Source organism: Carcharhinus amblyrhynchos, unplaced genomic scaffold, assembly GCF_965287045.1.
Source record: "Carcharhinus amblyrhynchos unplaced genomic scaffold, sCarAmb.v2.hapA scaffold_42, whole genome shotgun sequence".
NCBI lineage: Eukaryota > Metazoa > Chordata > Chondrichthyes > Carcharhiniformes > Carcharhinidae > Carcharhinus > Carcharhinus amblyrhynchos.
In genome coordinates, this window is record NW_027649783.1 from 166,851 (window position 1) to 184,876 (window position 18,026).

Here is an 18,026-nt window from a genome sequence, read left to right on the forward strand (position 1 = left end):
GCTGATTTTGTTCATCTTTTATTTTGTACCTTTCTCTCTGAATGAGAACTCATTTATTAGTTCAGAGGCTTGTTTCTATGTTTCGAAAAAAATGTTCATTAAAAGCAAATAGATTCCGAAATTTAGGGAAAAATATGAAACATTTATTTTTATTTCATTCCCATCAAATGTTGCGTTTGAACTTTATGTCCATTTGTTTCGAGACACAAGAGGATAAGTTTCTAAATAAATTCCCATTGCGACGCCGGGAATTGAACCCGTGCCAGCTGCTTGAAAGGCAGTTCTGCCCACCGCGATATCACCAACACTCGCTTGGTTTAAAGGGTCGTTATTTTCATTCGTTATAATTCCGGAACTAACTTAGTTGCTGATTTCATCAGACACGAGATGTGTCCATAACGCAGTTTGTAAACTGAACTTGGCTTGTCTGGACAGGTTCAGCTTCCTCTTTACCACTGTTTCTGACTGAGAATTCATTGATTAGTTTTGAGGGCGTTATTTTTTAAAAATGAACATAGTTTCCACGGACAGCAATTTTAAACTAGATTTTCCGTCAGATACACATGGATGATGAGAATATTGATGTGAATTTTATTTGAGCAGACCCCCTCCCCTCCCCTCCAGTTCTCAGACAGACACTGACTGGTTCGAAGTTTGTTTTACTTTTTATGGAAAATAAATCCCTGTCTCACGACCTGCTTTTCTCCTGTTCTCAGACACATTCACTTTCTACAAGGGGGCACTAACTGGTTTGAAGAATCAGACTCAGACTGTAGTCACCGCATTCTCTCTCCATCCCATTCTCTCAGTGCCACCTTACACCATATCCGACAGAGTGATTTGGAAAAGTTGAGTGAATCACCATAAGACCATAAGACGCAGGATCAGAATTATCCCACTCGGTCCATCGAGACTGCTCCGTCATTCAATCATGCTGATAGTTTTCTCATCCCCATTCTCCTGCCTTTTCTCATTCACCCCGATCCCCTTATTAATCAAGAACCTATCTGTCTCGGGAGTTCTCGGGAGGTAAACACTGCTTCGGCTTTCACTCATTGTCGCCACCTTCATTGCAAAGAATTTTCTTTAGTAAAAAAGATGCAGGGCTCGTCCGGGATTTGAACCCGGGACCTCTCGCATTTCAACGCTACGCCCAAAGCGAGAATCATACCCCTAGACCAACGAGCCACCTGCTATACGCTCGCCCCTGAACCTTTCAAAGTATCTCAAAGTTAGGCAACTTTTTTGACAACTCATCAGCGATTTATTGAACAATGTTCCATTTCACTGTCTGTTTTGATGAAGTCATGATGTGGAGATGCCGGCGTTGGATTGGGGTAAACACAGTAAGAAGTCTCACAACACCAGGTTAAAGTACAGCCAGTTTATTTGACAGTAGCACCCACAGGCTTTCGGTGTTTGCCCCTTTGATGGGTGATGAATAGAGGGCTGTGGCAAGCGGTGTTCCTCAGGGATCAGTGCTGGGACCTTTGCTGTTTGTAATATATAAATTACTTGGAGGAAAATGTAACTGATTTGATTAGTAAGTTAGCAGACAACACAAACGATGGTGGATTTGCGGATAACGATGAGGGCCATCAGGGGATACAGCAGAATATCGATGAGTTGGCGACTTGGGCAGAGAGATGGCCGATGGAATTTAATCCGGACAAATGTGGGTTAATTCATTTTGGAAGGTCTAATACAGATAGGAAATATACAGTAAGTGACAGAACCCATAAGAGTATTGATAGCCAAAGGGATCTGAGTGGACAAGTACACAGGTCACTGAAAGTGGCAATGCAGGTGGAGAAGGTAGTTAAGAAGGCACACGGCGTACTTGCCTTTATCGGCTGGGGCATTGAGTTTAAAAATTGGCAAGTGATGTTGCAGTTTTATAAAACCTTACATCGGCTGTACTTGGAATTTAGTGTTCAATTCTGACCGCCAAACTACCAGAAGGATGTGGAGGCTTTGGAGAGGGTACAGGAAAGATTTACCAGGATGTTGCCTGGTAAGGAGAGCATTAGCTATGAGGAGAAGTTGGAGGAATTGATTTGTTCTCACTGGAACGACGGAGTTTGAGGGGCGACTTGCTGACATCCACAAGATTACAAGAGGCACGGACAGAATGGATAGTCAGAAGCTTTTTTTCCCTGGATGAAAGAGTCTTTTCTCGGAGGCAAAGGTTTAAGGTGTGAGGGGCAAGGTTTAAAAGAGATGTATGAGGCAGAGAGTGGTGGGTGCCTGGAACTCTTTGCCGGGGATACGGCATTGACTTCTCAGAGGCGTCTTGACAAATACATGAATAAGATGGAAATAGAGGGATATGTTGCCCGGAACGGTGGGCGGGATGTTCGTTCAGTCGGGCAGCATGGTCGATGCAGGCTTGGAGGGCCGAAGGGCCTGTTTCTGTGCTGTAATTTTGTTTGTTCACCCAGAGAAAATCCATGCAAATGGGGGGAAACATGGACACTCCATACAGACAGTGACCCAAGCCGGAAATCAAACCCGGGTCCCTGGTGCTGTGAGGCAGCAGCAGCTTCCTATCCACCCTGTCCATTTCTCCTACACCTCAATCAGGTCTCCTCTCAGCCTTCACTGCTCTAAATAAAACAACCTGATCCAATCCAATGTCGCTTCATAGCTCAAATTCTCCATCCCAGTCTACGATCTGGTCACTGGTAAATGGACACTGCACCCTCTCCAGTGGAATCATATCCTTACTGTAGTAATTTGACTGGAACTGCACACTGTCCTCCAGCGGTGGCTTCACCAAACTTTTGTCCAATCCGAATCTGAACCTTCCTGATCTTACAATCATGCATTAATATTCCATTCCTCACGCTGCATGAATCTTCACAACTCACAGACTCAAAGGGATTTCCAATATTGAAAAACAGTGGAGCTTTCCTTTGTATTTTCGGGGATCTGGGAGTCAGTGGATCATCCAAAAATAGAACTGAAAAATATGAAATCACAGCATTTATTGACATTGTGCTAATATCAGGGTAATATCCGACGTGTTGACTACGTGGCATCGCCACATCAAAGGTGAGCCAAAATGCTGATGAATTGAACGAACGTTGATCTCAGGTCACGAAAAGTGTCGGTACAAATGTAAAGATTTGCATTTTTGAAAGTTTCATTCCTTGATAGTCTTTGTTTCTGTTTTGAAAGTTCGAGAACAACACAAGTTTAATTTGAAGTAATAAGAATACGACGAACTCCCCGTCGGGGAATTAAACCCGTGTCTCCCGCGTGACAGGCGGGGATACTAACCACTATACTAACGAGGAACGGGCACTTGAAGCGACAATACGCATTGTACACTTGCCACTTACACTTCCGGAGCGACAACTCAGTTCTGACGAGATCAGTTATTTTCCCCAATACGGAGAACCATTTAATGCAGCAAACAGCGGCTTTAACTGACTCATTAAGACTTTTGGATTAGCAGGAAAGAGAATGAGATGGATGCATGAAGAAAGAACACAAATCAGGTGGAGACAGAAAGGTGCATTTGCCGTTCATATCAAACCGCATGTTCTTTTTAATTTTGGAGGAAAGACGGGGTGTCTTGAAGTCTGAACATTCTGGACAATCTCAGCTGGTCTCTCTCCACAGATGATGTCAGACCTGCTGAGTTTTTCCAGCATTTTCATTTGTTGTTCCAGATTCCGGCATCGGCAGTATTTTGCTTTTAGCTTGTCTCGCAATGTGTTTTTTTTTCAAACGGCTGGAAGTTTCAAAGTGCTTTACAGCTGAGATGCATTTCTTTCATTGTATTGTCTTTTACTTGCCCGAGGTACAGGCGTAGATTGAGCAAATACATACAGGATGTTAAAATATTGCATCTATCAATGTTTGGAGATTTGTTGTTTCGGGAACAATCAACTTTATCCAGATACAAAATCCAAACGCCGAGGGGCAACTGTTCTTTGAGCCGGACGTGATTTGAACACGCATCCTTCTGAGCTGGAGTCAGACGCGCTACCGTTGCGCCACAAGCTCACCCTGCTGGCTCGTTTTTACGTCTGTGTCATGTTTGGTGAATTCAAAACTCAAACAGGGAATTGTCTCCTTCTTTACCTTCTCGGGATTTAAATCGAATGGAAGAGTCACAGCGAAACAAAATTAACGAGGACGTAGAAACACAACATTATCCTGCTGGAGAAATGTGTTCTTTGTTCAAGAGGTGATTAGAAAGGCCGCCATTGTATGACGAGGTGGCCGAGTGGTTAAGGCGATGGGCTGTTAGTCCATTCTGCTTTGGACATGTGGGTTCGAATCCTATCCTCGTCGGGAATGCGTCTTTTCTGCCTCGTTATTGAGGGTGGACTCAATACATGAGGTTCTGGGGATGCGGCCTGGGTCGGACTGCTGTTAGTGCAGGCTCGATGGGCCGAATGTTCTTCTTCTGCACTGTGGGGATTCTATGAATTTCGCGGCGGCCGTTTCACTTCTCTAAAAGCATCGATACACCAGTTCCTGACCTAAAAAGCCGACTCTGATGAGTTCCTGACCACAATCTTTGAATATCTCACCAGACAACGATGAAAAGTCCAACATGTCATTCTTTGCGCCGCAGCTACAGCATTCATTCCCCATTCCCATAGAACATTGCAGCACAGAAACAGGCCTTTTGGCCTTCCCTGGCTGTGCCGAACCATTTTTCTACCGAGTCCCACTTACCTGTACCTGAACCATATCCTTCCGCACCCCTCTCATCCATGTACCTGTCCAAGCTTTTCTTCAATGTTAAAAATGAGCCCGCATTTACCACTTCATCCGGCAGCTCATTCCACACTCCCACCACTCTCTGTGTGAAGAAGCCCCACCTATTATTTCCTTTCAACTTTTCCTCCTTCACCCTTAACCCATGTCCTCTATTTTTGTTTCTCCCCGAGCCTCAGTTGGAAAAGTGTGCTTGCATTCACTCTATCTATACCCATCATAATTTTATACACCTCTATCAAATCTCCCCTCATTTTTCTCCCTTCCAGGGAATCAAGTCCGAACCTATTCAACCTTTCTCTGTATTCTGTTTCTCAAGTCCCGGCAACAACCTTGTAAACCTTCTCTGCACTCTCTCAACCTTATTAATATCCTTCCTGTAATTAGGTGACCAAAAGGGCGTTCAGATGGTCAGTGGATAGGCATATGGATAACATTGGAATAGTTTAGGTTAGAGGGTCATTAGATTGGTTCCACTGGTTGGCGCAACATCGAAAGCCGAAGGGCCTGTACTGCGCTGTTCTATTTTCTAAAACTGCACACAATTCTCTAAATTCGGCCTCAGCAATGCCTTGTACAACTTCACCATAACATTCCAACTCTTGGACTCAATACTTTGATTTATAAAGGCCAATGTTCAAAAGTACTCTTTACGACGCTATCGACCTGTGACGCCACTTTTAGGGAATTATGTATCTGTATTCCCAGGTCCTTCTGTTCTATTTACACTCTTCAGTGTCCTGCCATTAACCTTGTACGTTCTACCTTGGTTTGCCCTTCCAAAGTGCAGTACCTCACACCTGTCTGCATTAAACTCCATCTGCCATTTTTCAGCCCATTTTTCTGGCTGGTCAAAATCCCTCTGCAAGCTTTGAAAATGTTCCTCATTGTCCACTGCTCCTCCAATCTTTGTATCATCAGGAAATTTATTGATCCAATTTACCTCATTATCATCCAGATCATTGATCTAGATGACAAATAACAATGGACCCAGCACTGACCCCTGTGGCACACCACGAGTCATTAGCTGAACAGAAAACATCTTCACGGAGAATATTTTGACACAACAGGGAACACGTTTACAGAGCAGGGCATTTATTAACAGAATATTATAAAAATATTGATACAAGATGGATCATATTTACACAGCCGGAAACACATTCACAGCATCAGGGAGGCATTTTACACAACAGCAGAAAACATTTCTCAACAACAGAGAGCACAGTTACACAGCAGGAAATATATTTACAAACATGTAATGCAACAGAAAATTCCTTTTAAAATAGTGATGGATTTTCCAGTTCCGTGTCTTGCCGGTTTCCCAACACTCTGTCCGTCGTTCCATGTGTCCAAGCAGTCTCTCATGCTGCTATTGTGTCTTTTTCTCTGTCTATTGTATTCTCGGTGTGATGCAGTGATGCCTCCTCACACTGGTGTTCCTATTCAACGACAGAGGAGTGACCATTTGTCTGACGACATTGATGGGCAGCAGAGTGGCACATTCGTCGTAGCAGAGTGGCGCAGCGGAAGCGTGCTGGGCCCATAACCCAGAAGTCGATGCATCGAAACCATCCTCTGCTATTCCTGTTCACAGTGATAATAAAACACCTTAATGGTAACTGTGAAGCAGTCGTGACTTTTCCGTGGAGTACACCAACTGTTATTTGGCTTCCTTTTTCCCCGAAAAACCTCGATCTGGAGTAAATGGCTTTTTCTGCAACCAGAGCCTTACACAAGAAGAGGGAACATCTTAACACAACATGCAACAATTTACAGACAAGAAAAGTCCTCACGGAGAATCTTTTTTACACAACAGGGAACACGTTTGCAAGGGAAGGCGATATGTGAACAGAAAAGAAGAAAAAATATTTACACAGCCGGAAACACAACAACAAGGCAGCATATTTCACAACAGCAGAAAGAAAAAAAAACACTCAGCAACATTTGAGACAGTTCCCTGGGTAAGATTGGTCTGGAGAGATATTGGCAAAACACGGATAATTGGAAATAACTCCGAGGGAAAAAGACAATGGGCAGCATGAACACTTTGGGCCGAAGGGCCTGTTTCCATGCTGTATATCATAAAGCACAGCAGGAAATATATTTACAAACAGTGAAACACTTTACACAACAACAGTGAACATCTTTGAGCAATAGTTCAAAGCAGGACAGCTGTACAGCAGGAAATATGCTTACAAGAATATATTTACAACAGGAAACTAATTTAACATGTGAATGATCAATTCCGGGTCCTGCCGGTTTCTCGGAACCTTTGTCTGTCGTCACTCATTTACAAACAGTCTCTTTTGCTGCTTTTGAGCGTGTCTTTTCCGTCCATTGCATTCTTGGTGTTTTGCAGTGGAATTGTGTGGCCAGACTGAAGCTCCCTCACACTCGTGCTGGAGTTAAACAACAATGTGGAAGATAACGATGATAACAAAACTACTTGATAACAATTCTGCAACATTTCCATGGAATATGCAAACATTTGCATTGGCTCCGCTTTTCTGTTTTCACCCTCAAACTGCAGTAAATCACATTGATCTGCACACAAGCTGTAGATACTGTGAACATGCACCAGAATATATTAGTGACCGAGGTCATGGTGTGCAGGGCACAATTTCAGAATTTGTGGATGATGTGAAAGTTGGAAGCATTGTGAACTCTGAGGAGGATAGTGTAAATCTGCAAAAAGGACAGAGACAAGTTGACGGAATGAATGGACAAGTTACAGCTGAAATTCAAAGCTGAGAATTGTGAAGTGTTTCATTCTGGTCGGAAGATTATAGAGAGGCAATGAAAAGTAAAAGGGCCGGGTTCAATTCTGGCCTTCAGTGACTGTGTGTATTTTCCACATTTTCTCTGTGCCCACTTGGCTTTCCTCCGGGTGCTCTGGTTCCCCCCACACTCCATTGATAGGGGAAATGGACTTACCATGCTAAATTTCCCCGAATGTCCCCCAGTATGTTTAGATTAGGAGGATTAACAGGGTAAATATGTGAGGTTGTGTGGGTAAATCAGAGGATCAGTGCACACTCAATGGGCCGAATGGCCACCTTCCTGTCAAGCAGCAGTTCCCCAGTCTCAGCAATGGTGGTGTTGCAAACTCTCTGGAGTCAGGCCAATCAGCACAGAAATTGGAATCATCCTGTGCTGTGTGTGTGGGGCTCAGTGCCACACCGGGTGAGAGCAATTCACTTTTTTTAGTTCCTCCAGCTGCCGACAGCTCTCACGATCTGTGTAACCTCCTCCACATTCTTCACCCTCCCTATCTGGGGAACCTCCTCCAGCTCCTACACCCTTCCTATTACGGTAATTTCCTTCAGTCCCCAACATCCCACCCTGTATCTGTAACCACCCCCGGTTCCTATGCCCCTCCCTATCTATGTAGCCTCCTCCAGCATCTACGGACCTCCCTATCTCTGTAAAGCCCTCCACTCACTACAACCCTCCCTATCTCTATAATTACATCCGGCTCCTACACCCCTCCCTCTCCCTGTAACCTCCTCCAGCAATTACAACTATTTTTCCCTCTCCTACCACCACCAGCCACTACAACCCTCCCTATCTCTGTAACCTTCTGCACTCACTAAAATGCTCTGAGATATCTGCTCACAGGGGGTGGGAGTAGGACGAGTCCATTCAGTCCCTCGAGCCTGCTCTGTTATTCGGGAAGGTGAAGGCGGCTTTGTTTCCAATCTCCACCTTCACCCCTTTACCCCGTCACCCTTAATAACCACTGTTAACAAGAAGATATCGATCCCGGGTTAACAATTCACTGATTCCCTTTTGGGTGAGGGCAAGATTCCAAAACTAGGAGGGGCCTCAATTGTTACTCAGCTTCTCTCCTGGGAGTTAAACTCTGTCCCTCTTTCTCTCTACCCATCCTCCCCCGAAACCAGGTCTCAGGGTTCCCCCAGCCTCCACCAGCAGGAATCATTCGGCTCTCTTTACCCCCACCATCACATCCTGAAAAATGTAATTAAACCCCAGAGAAAAAGGCCCTCATTTTTCTAATCACTCCTCGTAACTTCACTCCCAGCTCCAGACTTCAGTCTAGTGAACTTTACATTATGTCAATCACCCCAATGCCAATTTGTATGTGGCTCGGGTAATAATCCAGAGATTGTAACCCCTGAGGACCTGTTCTTTAATGTATTTCCTCGTTGCTGATGAACCCCAAACAGGTCCTTTTACCCGGTCTTCCACCGTTACTCAAAAAGGACCCTAAATAATCTTGAGAAATCAGTGAACGTTTCATGTTTAGAATCGATTTCACAGAGATAAGGTTGTTTATCACAATATGGATCACAACAACTGGATCCCGTCCCCACTCCTACTTCAAAGCAACAAGAATGTTAACGCGGTTCTAAACAGGAATTTTTCCTGCTTCCTTATGATTACAAATAAATCTCGTTTCCCAAAACGATTATCCCTCCCTATTTTCCCACCTGAAATCTCCTTTCTCAAGCTGTTATAACCAGGAATGTCTTACGCCCAGTAATGAGCAGCTTTTGCAATGTGTTTGAATGAACACCATTTCATATCATCTAAACAGCATTTTGAAGTTCTCATTCATTCACTGTATTCTGGTGAAATATGATCTTTATGTTCTGTGAGTAATTACATAAGAATCTTCCTCTGATATGAGACCTCGTTTTGTCCTTGTTCCCCTGATGCTGCTTTATTTCTCTTTCTTCTCTCGTCATGATCTCTCTCATGGAATTTCCAGCACACTCAGCCCAGTTCGCCAGCTGAGTACATCCCGGCCCACAGCACAAATCCACTTCTTGAAAAGAGAAACACCGAAAGTTACATTTTATTTTAGCGGCTGCCCCTCAAGACAAATCGTGACTTTTAAACATTTTGTACCAGATTCGCTGCGAGCAGGATTCGAACCTCGGCGGGGAAACCCCATTAGATGTCGAGTCCAACGCCTTAACCACTCGGCCATCGCAGCAACTTATTTACCCCAGCTCGGTAACATTTCTACTAACTTTATCAGACATAACAATGATGCAGAGAGCAGTGTGCGAGCTGAATTTGTTCATCTTTTATTTTGTATGTTTCTCTCTGAATGAGAACTCATTTATTAGTTCAGAGGCTTGTTTCTATGTTTCGAAAAAATGTTCATTAAAAGCAAATAGATTCCGAAATTTAGAGAAAAAAATAAAAGATTTATTTTTATTTCATTCCCATCAAATGTTGCGTTTGAAATTTATGTCCATTTGTTTGGAGACACAAGAGGACAAGTTTCTAAATAAATTCCCATTGCGACGCCGGGAATTGAACCCGAGCCAGCTGCTTGAAAGGCAGTTCTGCCCACCGCGATATCACCAACACTCGCTTGGTTGAAAGAGTCGTTATTTTCATTCGTTATAATTACGGAACTAACTGAGTTGCTGATTTCATCAGACACGAGATGTGTCCATAACGCAGTTTGTAAACTGAACTTGGCTTGTCTGGACAGGTTCAGCTTCCTCTTTACCACTGTTTCTGACTGAGAATTCATTGATTAGTTTCCAGGGCTTTAAAAAAATCTCAACAACGTTTCCACTTTAAACTAGATTTTCCGTCAGACACACATGGATGATGAGAATATTGATGTGAATTTTATTTGAGCAGACCCCCTCCCCTCCCCTCCAGTTCTCAGACAGACACTGACTGGTTCGAAGTTTGTTTTAGTTTTTATGGAAAATAAATCCCTGTCTCACGACCTGCTTTTCTCCTGTTCTCAGACACATTCACTTTCTACAAGGGGGCACTAACTGGTTTGAAGAATCAGAGTCAGACTGCAGTCACCGCATTCTCTCTCCATCCCATTCTCTCAGTGCCACCTTACACCATATCCGACAGAGTGATTTGGAAAAGTTGAGTGAATCACCATAAGACCATAAGACGCAGGATCAGAATTATCCCACTCGGTCCATTGAGACTGCTCCGCCATTCAATCATGCTGATAGTTTTCTCATCCCCATTCTCCTTTTCTCATTAACCCTGATCTCTTTATTAATCAAAAACTGATCTGTCTCTGTCTTAATGACACTCAGTGACCTGGCCTCCACAGCCTTCAGTGGCAAACAGTTCCACAGATGAACAACTCTCTGGCTGAAAAAATTCCTCCTCATCCCTGTTTGAAAGTATCGTCCCTTTAGCCTGAGGTTGTGCCCTCTCTAATTCTGATATCTCCTACTAGTGGAAACATCCTCTCCGTGTCTATCTATCCAGGCCTCGCAGTATCCTGTACGTTTCAATAAGATCCCCCACTCCAACCCACCCCCCTCCCCATGCTTCTAAACTCCAACTAGTGCAGACACAGAGTTCTCAACCGTTCCTCATACGACAGTTTCTTTATTCCAGGGATCATTCTCGTGAACCTCCTCTGCATCCTTTTCAATGCCAGCAGATCCTTCCTTAGATATGTGGCCAAAAACTTCAAACAAACTACAGGTGGGGTCTGACCAGACCCTTATCCAGCCTCAGAAGTATATCCCCGCTCTTGTATTCGAGCCCTCTCGACATGAATGCTAACATTGCATTTGCCTTCCTAACTGCCGACTGAATCTGCTCGTTAACCTTAAGAGAATCTTGAACAAGGACTCCCAAGTTCCTTTATGTTTTTGATTTGCTAAGCATGTTGGTTTTGGAGAATTTAGAGATTCTGAGAACAAATAATTTGTATATTGACCCTAAAGAAACACAATGATATTTGCAATCACTATAATAATTGGAGGGCGGTTGGGGGGAAGCGGGGGGGGGGTGGATGCGGTGGTGGACAGACATGATTGGGTCTTGCCACGGAATCTGACCAACAGCACCTGGATGCTGCATCTGTGGCTCACTGTCCAATTGCCACAGAATCTGGTTAACAGGTGTGATCCTACATCACATATACTTCAGCAGTTCAAAATGGCCTTAGAGTCACGCAACCCCAACAGTGCTGAAGGAAACCATTCTGCCCATCGAGCTTGTAACGACTCTCCAACAGAGAATCGCACACTGGACCTATCCCCGCGGTGCCACACATCCACCCCGGTAATCTCCCTATACAAACACCTTGGGGAACCAAGGGACAATCCTGTATGGCCAATCCACCCAACTTGCTCATCTTTGGACTGTGGGAGTAAACCAGATCACTTGGTTTCCTGAGTTAATTTGCCTGGATCAATATAGATTGAACAGAACTGCAGAAGGTTAGCACCATCCAGGACAAAGCATCCCACTTCATTCGCTTCCCACACATAAAAAATCACTCCCTCCACACAATGACAGCAGTGTGCACCATCTACACGATGCAGCAACTCAGCAAGGCTACTTTCCAGCCCCTTCCAAACCCATGACTACGACAGCCTGGAAGGACAAGCGCAGCAGACACATCAGAATAACACCCCTACATTGCTGGGCATTGATATTTATTTCTTGATTTATAAATTGCTGTTGTTGTGTGTGTGTTCTTTAACCTTTTTATCTTCCAAAAGGAGTGAAATCTCAAATTGAAAATGATGTTACTATTTCCAACCCAAACAGTCAATGTTGTATTAAACCGGGGTTTGTGATTTATTCTCGAGTCAGTGGTTTCCCTGGGAGCCGGGTTAACAGAAACAGCATGGAGAGATGGCAGAGCAGGAAATGTCGGTGCCGAAGGTGAATCACATCAATGAGGCAGCAAACTGTTTACTACGAATCTGATCCAAAATCCGACTCTGGTGGGATTCGAACCCACAACCTTTGAATGGCTAAAATAATTATTTAGAAGTCCAACGCGCTTTCCGTTGCGCCACAGAGCCACGTGCTGGGAGTTTACTTTCCTTGTCCATCTATGGATTTTTGACAATGTAGAAACTATTCGTAAGTTGAACAATCTCATAGTTTAAACATCAAGAACTGTTAAGAATATGGTGTAACAGACATAACTAGGGCGTAGAGAAAGATCAACATAAGATAATCCATTCAAGGTAAGTCTGTGAATTCAGATGTTCAGGATCCAGTCACAGAGGGAGGTGCCGAGGCCCAGGCCACAGAGTTTGGAGAGGAGTTTTGTGGGAATAGTAGTGTTGAAGGCTGAGCTCTAGTCAATAAATAGGAGTCTGACTTAGGTGTCCTTGTTATCTAGGTGTTCCAGGATTCAGTGCAGGGCCAGGGAAATGGTGTCTGCTGTGGACCTTTTGTGGCAGTTGGTACTGGCATGTTAGACAGCAAGTCATTGTCTTGTGAGATGGTCAAAGGTTGTGGGTCCGAATCTCATCTGAGCCGCTTTTGGAATAAAATGTGAAGAAATTAGGAACTGGTGTGTCAATCTTCTCAGAGAAATAAAACTGCCGCCTGGAACTTCAGAGAGGGCCCTCAGTGTAAAAGGACGACATTCGGCCCATCAAACCTGCACCGACAACAATCCCATCCAGGCTGTATCCCCGTGACCCCACATGTTTACCATGCTAATCCCCCTGACACTAAGGGGCTATTTAGCATGGCCAATCCCGCTAATACAGCACTAATTTTCAGGGCTGACCTGCCGATTCTGGAAAGATAAAATCTTGCCACTGGCGTCTGCTTTGGAGATTCCGACACCATATTTTTGCCGGGTGGTGAACTCCTGTCCAAAGCTGGTAACCTAACTTGATTCAAGTTTCTCCGAGGATGAGAATTCTGGGAATGTGGAATTGTTCTGGAACATTCACCCCTCAAGCCTGTGTGTCCAAACTTTATTTCGGTTCTGCGAACCTTAAAACACTTAAACAAGCCATCAGTTTTAGGGTCAGAGTAAATACATCACCGACGAGGATGGGATTTGAACCCACGCGTGCAGAGCACAATGGATTAGCAGTCCATCGCCTTAACCACTCGGCCACCGCGTCATGGAATAATTGGGCACCAAACTTTGACAAAGGGTCATCTGGACTCGAAATGTCAGCTCTTTTCTCTCCTTGCGGATGCTGCCAGACCCGCTGAGATTTTCCAGCGTTTTCTCTTTTGACTTCTCACCAAACCAGCTCTTGTGTTTTAACACCCGTAACAAACAACATGTTTCTCCCGCAGGATAATGTTGTGTTGCTGTTTACTCCTTAATCTCGGTTCGCTGTTACTCTTCCATTCCATGTCTAACCACAGAAAGTAAAGAGGGAGACAGTTCCATTCCCTGGGCCCTGTCTGGTTTTGAATTGGCCGAACGTAACCCGGATGTAAAAAGCTGGAAGCAGTGGGAGCCTGTGGCGCAACGGTAGCGCGTCTGACTCCAGATCAGAAGGTTGCGTGTTCAAATCACGTCAGGCTCATGAAACTTTTCTGGGTCGACTTTTGTATCTGGGTAAAGTTAATTGTCCCCGAAATGACAAATTTCAAAACGATGGTAGAAATGATATTTTAGGGATGCTTCCGGTTCGCATGCTCAGATTATTTTTTGCAGTTTTATATCTGAAACAATATGTCAGAATTGTGAGGTGTTCATTTCTTGCAAAGTTAAAGCAAGGTCCACAATCTCAGATGTTTCTGTGGGTCATCAAAGGAGAGAGAGCTGACTGGTGGTGATTTAACAGGATAATTCATACCTCAGGAGAGGAGCAAGGCTAAAAACAATCTCAACCGATACAGGAGTTAATCCCGAGCTTCTGGCTGAATAAACTGCCCAGCCAACTGAGCTAAACACTTATTTGATAAAAGGGGAACTCTCCGAAAGTTCATGCTGCCAAATAAACCTGCTGGGCTTTAACCTGTTTTAGTGAGATTACTTACTGTGAACCTGGGATAAATGTGCTGTGTTCCCCGTTAATGAAAATCAAGATGATGAAACAAATTTACTGTCGAGAAAACTCAGACTTGCCTTTGGGCAGCAGCCGAATGTTACTATTTGATGTTAGTGAGACCACCCCAAGCAGCTGCGATGGCCGAGTGGTTAAGGCGTTGGATTTGAAATCCAATGGGGTTTCCCCGCGTCGGTTCGAGCCCTGCTCGCAGCGAGTCTGATGTGCACTGTTTAGAGATTGTAACTTGTTTAGTGGGGGAACCACTAAACAAAAATTGTAACTGCTAATTTTGGGGTAGCGCAGTGGTTATTACTGCTGCTTCACAGCTCCAGGGACCTGGGCTTGATTCCCAGCTTGGGTGACTGTCAGTGTGGAGTTTGCACATTCTCCTCATGTCTGCGTGGGTTTCCTCCCACAGTCCAAAGATGCGCGGGTTCGGTTGATTGGCTGTGCTAAAAATTGTCCTGAGATGAGTAGGTTGGAGGGATTAGTGGGTAAAATATGTAGGGATATGGGGGTAGGGCCTGGGTGGGATTGTGGTCGGTGCAGACTCGATGGGCCGAATGGCCTCTTTCTGTACTATAGGATTTCTATGAGAACATGATAACAGATGATGGTTTTGATCAATCGACCTCTGGGTTATGGGTCCAGCTTCTGCTGCGCCACTCTGCCCCGAACGTTACCACTTCCTGCCTATCCCTGTTGCGCGGGAGAGAAGAAACTATTCATTGTATTTTTATTTCAAACCAAACCCACGTGTTGGGAAGCTCACCCTGGCTGGAAAGTAACACTTAACATCAACCCGAATGTAATAGGCAGAGAAAAACACACAGAAAAGTAGTAAGAGACGATCAGGACACACACAGAGCGACAGAAGGTTAGCACCATCCAGGACAAAGCATCCCACTTCATTCGCGTCCCACGCATAAAAATTCACTCCCTCCCCTCCCGACACACAATGACAGCAGTGTGCATCATCTACACGATGCAGCAACTCAGCAAGGCTACTTTTCCAGCAGCTTCCAAACCCATGACTACGACAGCCTGGAAGGACAAGCGCAGCAGACACGTCAGGATAACACCCCTACATTTCAGGGCACAGATATTTATTTATTGATTTATAAATTGCTGTTGCATGTTCCTCAACCTTTTTTATCTTCCAAAAGAAGTGAAATATCGAATTGAGAAAGATGTTACTATTTCTAACACAAACAGTGAATGTTGTATCAAACTTTAAGAAAGCACCCGGTGTTTGTGATTTATTCTCGAGTCAGTGGTTTCCCTGGGAGCCGGGTTAACAGAAACAGCATGGAGAGATGGCAGAGCAGGAAATGTCAGTGCCGAAGGTGAATCACATCAATGAAGCAGCAAACTATTTGCTACGAATCTGATCAAAAATCCGACTCTGGTGGGACACGAACCCACAACCTTTGAATAGCTAATTTGCCATTATTTAGAAGACCAACGCGCTTTCCATTGCGCCACAGAGCCACGCGCGAGGTCCTTCCTTTACTTGTCCATATATGGATTTTTGACAATGTAGAAACTATTGGTCAATTCAACAATCTCATAGTTTAAACGTCAAGAACTGTTAAGAAGAACTTCACTGATTGCAACTCGTGTTGGGACATCTTATTTCTGTTGAGAGAGCTGTGGAAATACACACCTTTATCCAGGAAATGTGTCCATCACAGAATGATCCTCCCTCTCTCTCTTCCTCATTCTCCTGTATCGCTTGGAGTCAAATCTCAAAGGCTTGATAAGCCGGGAGACACATTCTTTGGGAGCCGCACCTGCGCAAAGATATTTTGGCCTCGGAGGGAGTGCAGAGGAGGTTTACTAGGCTGATACCGGAGTTGAGGGGGTTGAGCTATGAGGAGAGGCTGAATAAGCTGGGCTTGTACTCGTTAGAGTTTAGAAGAATGAGGGGAGATCTCATTGAGACGTATAAGATGATGAATGGGATGGATAGGATAGAGGTGGAGACTCTTCCCACTCAAAAAAGACAGTAGGACTAGGGGGCACAGCCTCAAGATAAAAGGGGGGCGGTTTAGAACGGAGTTGAGGAGGAACTTCTTCACTCAAAGGGTGGTGAATCTCTGGAATTCTCTGCCCGTTGAAGTGGTGGAGGCTGCCTCGCTAAATATTTTTAAGACGCGGGTTGATGGGTTTTTGATAAGAGAGGGGATTGAGGGTTATGGGGAGAGGGCGGGAAAGTGGAACCGAGCAGCGACAGATCAGCCATGATCTTATTGAATGGCGGGGCAGGCTCGAAGGGCTAGATGGCCTACTCCTGCTCCTATTTCTTATGTTCTTATGTACTCCATCTGTCACAGGGCTGATCAGAACCTGTTCCCTGTAAAACATTTGCACAGAACACAACACAAAGCTGGAAGCTGCAAACCTGAAACACAAACAGAAAATGCTGGAAATGCTCAGCAGGTGAGGCAACATTTTTGAAGAATGGAGATTTCTGTAAAACCAGATCCTGAAGCACAGCACAGCTGCACAGTTTAAAGTTTCCTTTCATTCACAATGGATGCTCCATTCTATGATTTTGAATAATTCAAATTGATAATCTGCATTGTTATTCTAGTCGCCACCGATTCAGTGAATTGAACCGATATTAAACCGATTCAGTGCCGATTGTACACATCTTTGGAAACTAAAGGAACATTTAACATGGCCAATCCATCTAACCTTCACATCTTTGAACCATGGAAACAAACCAAAGCAACTAGAGGAATCTCTGGGGGAGAATGTGCAAAATCTGCAGTCAGCAAAAGGCCAGGACCAAACCCGGGTTTCTGGGGTGATGAGGCGGGAGAGTGGGATTAGATGGCGTGCAGCTTCAATAATGCAGTGCAAACCTGATGGGCCGAATGGACTGTTACTGCATTGTAACGATTCTGTGGTTTGGGAATCGAAAGCATGATGCCATTGAATGGAACAGCAGGCTTGAGGGGGCATGCAGTTCACTTCTGATCCGATTTATTGTGCTGCTGGGTCCAGGAAGCTGCTAATTGATTTCGAATCATTAAATCAGAGCTCACTCCAAATACCCTTAATACATCAACCCTGTGCTCAGTGACAAACACTGACTCGTGGTTAATTAATGTCTCAATTTTAAGATTCTCATACATGTTTCCAAATCCCTCCATGTCCTCAGCTCTTCCTGCCTTTCGTCATCTCCATCCTAACAATTCTCTGAGATATCTGAGCTCCTCTGATTCTGCCTTCGTGAGCATCTCTGATTTGGTTCACTCCAGCAGTGATTATAGTTCTTTCAGCTCTCTGGGTGTCAGCTCTGGAATTCCCTCTCTAATCTCCCCTGATTCCAGTTTACTTTCCTCTCGTTCACTTCTGTCGCCTGTCCGCTTAATTTAATTCCTAATTCCTATCCCGCGGGTTTCACATTTTGGATTCTGTGACTTTCGGCAGTCCTTTGTCCGCTTTAACTGCCATCAACGAATTATAATTGTACAATTATAATTATCTGTGCGGTTCCACTTTAAGGATTCCCCCGTCTCCAACGCTTTGATTTCTCAT

The 18,026-nt window shown here is 44.4% G+C and overlaps 8 non-coding genes across 8 annotated transcripts; 2 read left to right on the forward strand and 6 right to left on the reverse strand.

The window, feature by feature from the left end:
* Positions 1–1,103: 1,103 nt before the first annotated feature.
* On the reverse strand, positions 1,104–1,188 carry trnap-ugg (transfer RNA proline (anticodon UGG)). The gene is given in 2 exon segments: positions 1,104–1,139; positions 1,153–1,188. It is a non-coding gene; the product is annotated as a tRNA-Pro (tRNA).
* A 2,753-nt stretch (positions 1,189–3,941) lies between these two features.
* Positions 3,942–4,015, reverse strand: trnaw-cca (transfer RNA tryptophan (anticodon CCA)). The gene has a single exon. It is a non-coding gene; the product is annotated as a tRNA-Trp (tRNA).
* A 5,600-nt stretch (positions 4,016–9,615) lies between these two features.
* trnas-cga (transfer RNA serine (anticodon CGA)) lies at positions 9,616–9,697 on the reverse strand. Its single transcript has one exon. It is a non-coding gene; the product is annotated as a tRNA-Ser (tRNA).
* Positions 9,698–12,435: 2,738 nt separating this feature from the next.
* Positions 12,436–12,524, reverse strand: trnar-ucu (transfer RNA arginine (anticodon UCU)). The gene is given in 2 exon segments: positions 12,436–12,471; positions 12,488–12,524. It is a non-coding gene; the product is annotated as a tRNA-Arg (tRNA).
* Positions 12,525–13,510: 986 nt separating this feature from the next.
* Positions 13,511–13,592, reverse strand: trnas-gcu (transfer RNA serine (anticodon GCU)). Its single transcript has one exon. It is a non-coding gene; the product is annotated as a tRNA-Ser (tRNA).
* A 345-nt stretch (positions 13,593–13,937) lies between these two features.
* Positions 13,938–14,009, forward strand: trnaw-cca (transfer RNA tryptophan (anticodon CCA)). The gene has a single exon. It is a non-coding gene; the product is annotated as a tRNA-Trp (tRNA).
* A 599-nt stretch (positions 14,010–14,608) lies between these two features.
* Positions 14,609–14,690, forward strand: trnas-uga (transfer RNA serine (anticodon UGA)). The gene has a single exon. It is a non-coding gene; the product is annotated as a tRNA-Ser (tRNA).
* A 1,187-nt stretch (positions 14,691–15,877) lies between these two features.
* Positions 15,878–15,968, reverse strand: trnar-ucu (transfer RNA arginine (anticodon UCU)). Its single transcript is given in 2 exon segments — positions 15,878–15,913; positions 15,932–15,968. It is a non-coding gene; the product is annotated as a tRNA-Arg (tRNA).
* Between the last annotated feature and the right edge of the window lie 2,058 nt (positions 15,969–18,026).